This window comes from Anopheles coustani, chromosome 3 (assembly GCF_943734705.1).
Source record: "Anopheles coustani chromosome 3, idAnoCousDA_361_x.2, whole genome shotgun sequence".
In the NCBI taxonomy this organism is placed as follows: Eukaryota; Metazoa; Arthropoda; class Insecta; order Diptera; family Culicidae; genus Anopheles; species Anopheles coustani.
The window spans coordinates 64,038,959-64,047,203 of NC_071288.1; the positions used below are offsets into that span (position 1 = coordinate 64,038,959).

The 8,245-nt window shown below is 46.7% G+C and overlaps 1 pseudogene; it reads right to left on the minus strand.

Moving 5' to 3' along the window:
* Positions 1–1,914: 1,914 nt before the first annotated feature.
* Positions 1,915–2,762, minus strand: LOC131265039 (uncharacterized; annotated as a pseudogene).
* Positions 2,763–8,245: the final 5,483 nt, after the last annotated feature.

Sequence of the window (8,245 nt, forward strand, 5' to 3'; positions counted from 1 at the left end):
AAATACGTCTGCTCTCGTTGACTTATCGATCGCGACTGCAGGGGTTGTGAAGATAGGAAGGTCGATGCAGTAACTGGTAGGCCTGTGTGAAGTTCGATGTTCACCTCAATAAGTTCCGTAGAAGTCGTCTGGCACTTGTTGACCCTCCATGATCCACGATGTTGTTGGCAGGAAAAATGTCTGGCGACTGCTACCAATTCCGGAGAGCACGTCGTTCGGCGAAAACTGTCTGGCGATCGTTTCAACTTCTGGAGAACGCGTCGTTCGGTGAAAAACTGTCTGGCGATCGTTCAACTTCCAGAGAATACTTCGTAGTGTTTACAAACGCACTCGAAAATGAAGTTTATCAGCATGCAGCGGCATGAGTTGACATCCACACACAAGGTGTTGAGAATATGGCTGTGTGTGTAAGTAAGCCCGCTAGAGAGTTGACATCGAAACCGAAAATGTTGAGATCAATGGCATAAGCCAGGGGTCGGCATAAATTTCCTAAAAGGGCCAGACGATTAAAATGAAACTGAAGGCGCGGGCCGGATACCTTAAACGATGACTGAATGTTGTCAAAATAGGACCATTTTTAATGGAGTATCATCTTTCTAAATAGTAAAGTAACATAAAAATTGGTAAAAGACAACATATTTTCGTTGAATATGGATTTTTTTAACAGGAATACTTCGTTCAACAATTTTAATCTTCAGTTTTGGGAAGAAATCAAACCTGACATCATGCACAAATTCCGTAAAAATTGAGATGGATGTTTTGTATGAAGCAAATTTTCTTCCGGGCCGGATAAAATCAGTTGGCGGGCCGGATTTGGCCCGCGGGCCGCACTTTGCCGACCCCTGCTCTAAACGATCAGAGCAGATGAACCCTGAATTCGTCGCATCGGAAAGTAAATAAATAAAAGTGCATAGTCTCATAAAGTTCGCTTCACAATGGTTGAACTCATAGAAGATCTGAATTTACCCAACACCTCCGTGACAAGGTTGATGATGGAAGCCATTCCGGCCGATGTGAAAATATCGACCGAATGTCGGACAGCATTAACCAGGGCAACCTCGGTGTTTGTGCCATATCTAACGTCGGTGGCCACAACTGCCGCGCAGCAAAGAAATCACAAATCACTCATGGCGGACTATGTTTTGAAGGGCCTGGAAGAGATTGAATTCGAAAGCTTTATCCAACCGCTGAAAACCGAACTGGAAAGTTATAGGAAAATGATAAAAACAAAAAAGGAGAAGAGGGCGGGTAAAGCTGAACTGAACACAACGGTAGAATAGATCTTGAAATCGTGGCTCTGGACAGTTAAGACAAACAGCACCGTATTTATAACGATTTATACGAAATACATTACCAGTTGTTTGGTTTGTTTCTCCGTTTGAAAAAAAACGCATCAATCAGGATCAACCGGTAAGATCCCGCATACTCGTAAATGTCGGTCGATACTTTGTGGAATGGATATTCGGGTGGTGAGTCTTGCACGAGTGGCTCTTTCTGATTATTACGCAGAAATTTTTCACATATGCCATATTTGCTAGTTAATTCTTTTATGTCTTTTGTCATGCCAGGCCAGTAAAATTGTGTACGACCCCTGGCTAATGTTTTTTCAATACCCAGGTGTGGTGCATGTAACCATTTGCAAATCTTTGGTTGAAGTTCTGCAGGTATAACCAGACTATGATCTTTAAAAAGAAGTCCATTCTCAAATGAAGTTGAGTGGTTGTAAAATAACTGACTTAAGTGATCAAGCTTGGTTTGCGGATGCAGGTATTTTTAGTGGATTTTCTTCCTTGCTTGTTCTCTTGCTTCCACGTATTTGGCACGTTGTGGGCAGGCAGGGTTAGCCGCTCGGTAGGCCCCCATGCAGTTTGTGCACTTCACCGCTTGTTGTTATTCCATGGACGGACTGTCCTGTCATTGATGACACTGCGTTGGGCGTTTTTGGCCTCCACGGTAGGCCTCCCATCTCACTATAACCTGCTGGATGGAACGGACTGCCTCCAGTTATTTTAAGTGAACAGGTCCCACATTTGAAGTGCACGAGGTACAACCTGTAGTGGATGCCCTCGGCTCGTCGTTTGATTTCGGACCTCGAGCTAGTACCTCGACCGGAGCTCCTCGACTATTTCGTCCAGCGGCGTTTCGGGAAGATCCCGAAGCACCTCCATGAAAGGCCGGTGGTAAAGGAAAAATATTCCGCGTTTCTATTCTTTAGGTATGCAAGGACACCCTCCCGTTCTGCTTGAGTCCGCGTGATGGGAGGTGCCTACACCAGAAAGTCGGAACTCAGGCGTGAGACCCCGTGCCTGGAGTTCCGGGCGCAGCTCCAAAATGGGAATTGTCTTAACGACAACGGGTGGTGGTTTGCTATATGGACCCGGGTGTGATCTAGCATTTTTGTCTGCAGAGGCAGAGCGCGCAGGTGGGTTTACCGAACAGAGATTGGATGCTGCTGGAGGAGTAGGGGCATTGTTTGTCTTTTGTTTCACGGAGCCATTTTTCTTATTCGATCGCTTTTTTACTTCCATGAAGTCGTTTTCTATGTCCGATTGGACGCTGGTGGCCTCGCTGCTGTCGGTGGTGGTGCTGCAGCTGTTTCCATTGGTGTCACTCTCTGAATCCGTGCTCATTTCACTGGTGTCCTCCGTCTGGGCCGATGCTTCAGTGGTGATTTTTGAGCGCTTCGTATCGGTCGAGTCGGAAGAACTTCTTACCTCGTCGACTTCCCTACCTCGTTTCTTTTTCGCACCTTTCTTCGGCATAATCAGGCCGAAGGAGGCTAAATTCACTTTTCACTACTGTTCACACACTTGACCTGACTTCAAAAATGTTTCCGTGATGGCCATGACGGGGTTTTTTAGAAACAATTGTACTTTCCTTTTTTAAATTGAAGTACCATTGGTATTCCAGTAAGCTATCTTAGGATGTTTTGAATGGGTCATCACGAAAAAAAAATTTACTGACAATTTGAAATACGACCATGATTTGGCCCTTTTTATAACTACGTTTTTGCAGGTGGGAAAAAGTTTCCTTTATAATATCTCCGAGCTATGCCGTGTTGAAAAGGTTATTGTCTCGGAATGGATTCCTGTTATTCAAGGGAGTGTGTGGTGCTGAAGGAGGATTGGATCGGGATGGTAGGAGACCGAACTCTCTGACTGAAAACTCCCCAATAGGTTTGCTCTTTTCTATCTTCTGTTTAGATGCCTGTTTAGGTGTTGCTTCTGGGCGGTTTGGACAACCAGAGAAATTAGCAGAGTGTTGCCGTCACAGTTTGCACATTTGAGCTTGTGTGGGTGAATGAAACCTTGGTCGCTAGCAGCTGCTGCTGGGCACTTCGCAGATAAGTGGTTTCCTGCACATTTGATGCACTTCACTGGGTGGTGACAATTAGTTGCAGCGTGCCCGTATCGTTGGCAATTTTTGCCTTGCATCGGACCTTCTTTAGTAGAATAGTACCTCCATTGTACTATTTGGTGGTTCATTGCCATAATTGTTCTCAGAAAGTTTTGAGTCACTGCACCTTTTTTAAAGTGCACTAAATATAGTGAGTGCTCTTTGAATTTTTTGTTTTTGATTGTAAGTTATTTAACTGACACAGCGTCCAACTTTTCGTCTTTTAGCGCACTTGTTATTTCTTCTATCGGCATATCCATAATTCCTGATAGTAAAATTTTGGTCGTTCTGTCCTCCTCGCTTAACGCGTCCACGTGCTTCATCACCGATCCTGCTCGATGAACCATCTCATAATCGTACTACTCCAGTGTAAGAGCCCAACAGTCTGTTATGATTTTAAATTTGATACCAAGAAGGTACACTCAGAACTTTTCCACAGCACAAATCACGGCCAGTGTTTCCAAATGAAATGCTCTGTAGTTTCTTTCGGCACCCGATGTGTGTTGGCTCATGTACGCTATTGGATCAAACTGATCATCATCACTTTTCTGCAACGGTGCGGCTCCGTAACCGTACTTCGATGCGTCTGTGTGAAGCTCCGTTTCAGCCTTTTCGTCATAAATTCTTAGAGCAGGATCACTCGCCAGTCTAAGTTTCAATGTTTCGGAACTTGAACACTGGGGATGCAGGGATTCCAACGTTGTTACAATTGTAGAATATTGCAAACCCAAACTCAGCAATAATCCACACACAACGTCTATTTGCTCCACATGTGCACCATGTTCCTGGTATTGGTATACCAAACGATCGTAAAGCAAAAAAAAAAATCTTGGAGGCTTTAATTTTCATGTCTCAACTCTTTCAGTTCCCCTGCCACGTGTAATCTTTTACCTACGCTTTTTCTGTCGAAAACTGCTGACAATGTCGACCATATTTCATATACCGATTTGCTGAATTGAATATTTACAATTTGCTTGTCGTATAGCGTTTAGCAATAAAGATTTGCATTTTTTTATCTTTATTCACTATGGCAAGTTTCGCTTTTGCTGTAACGGCCAAGTCATCAGGCCCCCCCCCCTCCCCCCCGCCCTCGTCGTCGTATGGATTCTTCCTACATGTTGGTTTAATGTGCTTTTTTCTCCTCCTTCTTCTTGGCCGCGTGACGAAGACTACGACGCGGGGTGTGGATTTCTTTATCCTTGTAATGTCCCTTGGAAGCAGACGACTGTATGACGTCCTGTTTTTGTTTTAGTACCGGTGAGTCCGGCATTTTAAACTGGACGCCGGAGTTTTCTTGCGGCGGTTTGCCTGGTTTCGGGGATTCCTTTTCTGGGCCCATCTCTTGCTTCGTGGATGTTGTGGCACTCATGTCGATTAATGCTGCAATACATACACTTTTAGTTGTTGGTTTGCTTCATATTAAGCATTCTTTCATCAAAATACACTGCGAACTTGTTTGACTATAAAACCCATAACAGACAAAAAAAATTCTTTTTGATACCTTACAATCCAATCTATTATTTATCTAACCTAACCTAACCTTACTCTATAAGTGGCTAGACAAATTGCTTAGCCATTTGGAAATGATAAGTTAGTGACTTATTATAAATTTTGTTTTGCCTTTTTATATAAGTTATGTTTTCAACGCTGGGGCGAGATTTTTAAAAAAGATCCCGTCCTGGTTGACGGTCTTATTTTTTTTTTTTGTAAAATATGATTTATTTGTACAGTTTATACACGGGTTTACATTATATTAGGTATATTATTAGGTAACGGTTGTATATTAGGTAACAAGTAAAATCCCTGGGATTTGGTATGGTGGCCCTTATAGGGGCAAGGAACACGCGAGAACAGTCAGGTCAATCACACGATCGTTGTTTCCAACGATGTGGATGATGTAGTTGGCGAAATGATAGAGTACCTTGAGGCGTGTACTGGTGCTCATTCCGGGGAGAACTGGCCATCGTAGCCCCGTGAACGTACATGACCACCCCGGAGCATCACTGTGAGTCACATTTCGCAGCAGGTCCCAGGCCGCGGTGACTCTTGGACACAGTGTGAACTTGTGCTCCAGGGTGTCCACTTCGGGGCACGACGCACACGTGTCCGCTGGTACTCGCCCCATCCGATGCAGCAGTTGACCATGTGGAATCTTTCCGTTTGCGAGCAGGTACAGAATAGATCGCTGTTCTGACGGGAGTCTTCTGTCCAGAATATTGCTCCAGACAGTTTTCCACCTGACTCCTGGTGTGCAGGACACCTTTGGCTCCGGTAGGCGATTAACCAGGAGCCTTCGCAGCGATCGGGATGATGGGGCGTCAGCGAAACCTGGGGCGTACGCTAGCTGTTGCAGCACGATCCTGAGGCATGGGTAGTTGGACGGAGCATTCACCCAGTCCGGGGGGTTTCCCGCGCTCAAGATGTGCCGCTCCCCCAGCCGCAGGCAACTTGCATCGATGACGTATCGGTTGGTGATGAAGGCCGGGACTGATACTGCTGGTATGAGCAGCCCCAGTCCTCCGCGCCAAGGTGGAAGCGCCAATTGACTCAGCGGCACGCGCAGGCCCCCGGCGCCGGCCCAGAGAAGGGAGCCCATCAGGTGAGACACCTTCGCTATGTCCAGCGCTCTAGCGCCACAAACGGATGCGACGTACCACAGCTTCGGTAGTAGGAAGGTGTTCAGAAGAACAACCCTCTGTACCAGGTTAAGGTGTCTCACCCGATGCAGCCAGATCAGGTGACGGAAGTGCTGTATCACAGTGTCCCAGTTGTGTGACATTGCCTCGCGTATGTTGTTGGAGAACATAATACCGAGGAGTCGGAGCCTCTCCTCGGTGCGAAGCCACGGGACCGTGATTGGATTATCTGTACATCCTATATCCAGCGCGATACATTTTGCGACATTTAGCCGCGCTCCGGACACGACACCAAACGCATTGAAAACTCCTCTCACGCTTTCGATTTTTAGGGATGAGGTAGTCACCACCGAGACGTCGTCCGCGTATGCGACTACCAGGTCGTCCTGGCCGCAGCACACACTTTCCATTCTGGAGATGAGGGGTTGCATGTATATGGTGAAAAGGTGCATCGATAGAGGGTCACCCTGTCGTACCGAGCATTGGATGGGAAAAGGAGGGGAAATGTTACCGTTTATGAGAGTCTTTGAGGAGGATCTGTTTCCAATAGTCTGCAGTAGCTCAATCAGCCCCGGATGAAAACCCATCGAGGTCATTGTGGTCATCAGGAAGTCTCTTCTCACCCGATCAAAGGCGTGAGAAAGGTCAAAAGATACCAGTTTACCACGAATTTTCCTCCTCTTCAGATCGACTATTCTCTCCTTCACAGAGAGTACAGCCTGGAAAATGTTCTGAGGTTTGTTGCAGCATTTTTGTGCCCTCGAAATCGTCGGCGTCGCCTCAAGGATACCCTCGATACGCAGCTTCAGAATTCTCGACAGAATCTTGTAGTCTGTGTTCAGGAGAGATATAGGGCGAAAAGAGGACAACACTGAGCCACCTGCTCGCTTCCCCACCGGGACAATGACCCCGTCCAAGAATGCCCCTGGTATGTTACCGTTCAAGGCTTCGTTTAATATGGTTGTGAGTTCCCTCGTAATCATTCCAAAAGCCTTTTGGTAGAATTCGATTGGTATTCCATCCGGGCCAGGGGATCTGCGTTTGTTTGCTTTATTGATAGCATGTTTTATTTCCGCCGTGGAAATCTCTATCATGCAGTCGTTGTTTTTCTCGCAATCCACCGGGATGGAGCGTGAACATTCAAAGGAAGAGTCTCTGTGCGTATAATTTGACTCGGTTTCGTTATTTGTGTACAGACCAGTAAAGAAACAGCTGAGAATAGTCTGTATCTCATCCTTGTCCTCCACAACTCTACCCTCTTCTGTCGTTATACGGTCTATCACGGTTCGTCTTCTTCTTCGCTCGGCAAGCTGGAAGGATGAGACGTTTTCACCACAAACGCGTGTCTCATTTATGCGTGCAAAATTTTCTGAGAATTGCCTTTGGAGGCTAAGCATTTTCCCTTTGATGCGATTTATGTTAGTTATCTCGCTGGGGTCCGCCAGGTAGCGTCCGTGGGCGTTTTTTAGCAATCTGTACAGAATGTCGTGATGTAGTCTGAAGTTTGCGTATGCTTGATTAGTTTTCCACCGGAAGAAAGATTTTATTTTAGGCTTCACATATTCAATCCACCATTGAATGCACGTGCCATAGTTTCTTTTTTGTCTTTTCCAGTAGTTCCATTTGGTCTCGAACTCTTCAAGGTTTTCGTCTGTCAGCACGTGTGGTCTCAACTGCCAGTAGCCGTTTCCGTGTGGGCGGGTGGGTGAGGCAGGAAGGCAAAGACGAACCGAAACAGCCTTGTGGTCAGTAAAAGACAGGAGGTGCATGCATGTCGTGCGCAGCCCATTGCGCAAAGCTGGTGAGGTATAGCAGCGATCGATGCGCGACCCCGAGCCACGCGTGATGTACGAGTATTCTACCTCGTTTCCGCGGATCTCCTCCCAAGTGTCAAACATCCCCATACTGCTCACAACGCTCTGCAGTGACATGCTGAAGTTTCCGACACCCGTGGCGTCCACCGACCGCAGTACCGAATTGAAATCCCCCGCCATGATGACGTGTTCGGTGGCATTGGCCAAGTAGTGCATCAGCGTTCGGCCGAAAAAATCCTCCCGCTCCGCTCTGCGCTGCGACCCAGACGGGGCGTAAATATTGCACAGGGTAGTGGATCCCTCCAGCCGAGCGCATATTAGACGCGAGTCCAGGCTGCGCTCGACATGAGAGTATCTCAGGTGGTCGCGCAATGCGATCGCTGTCCCTCTCCTTTCTTC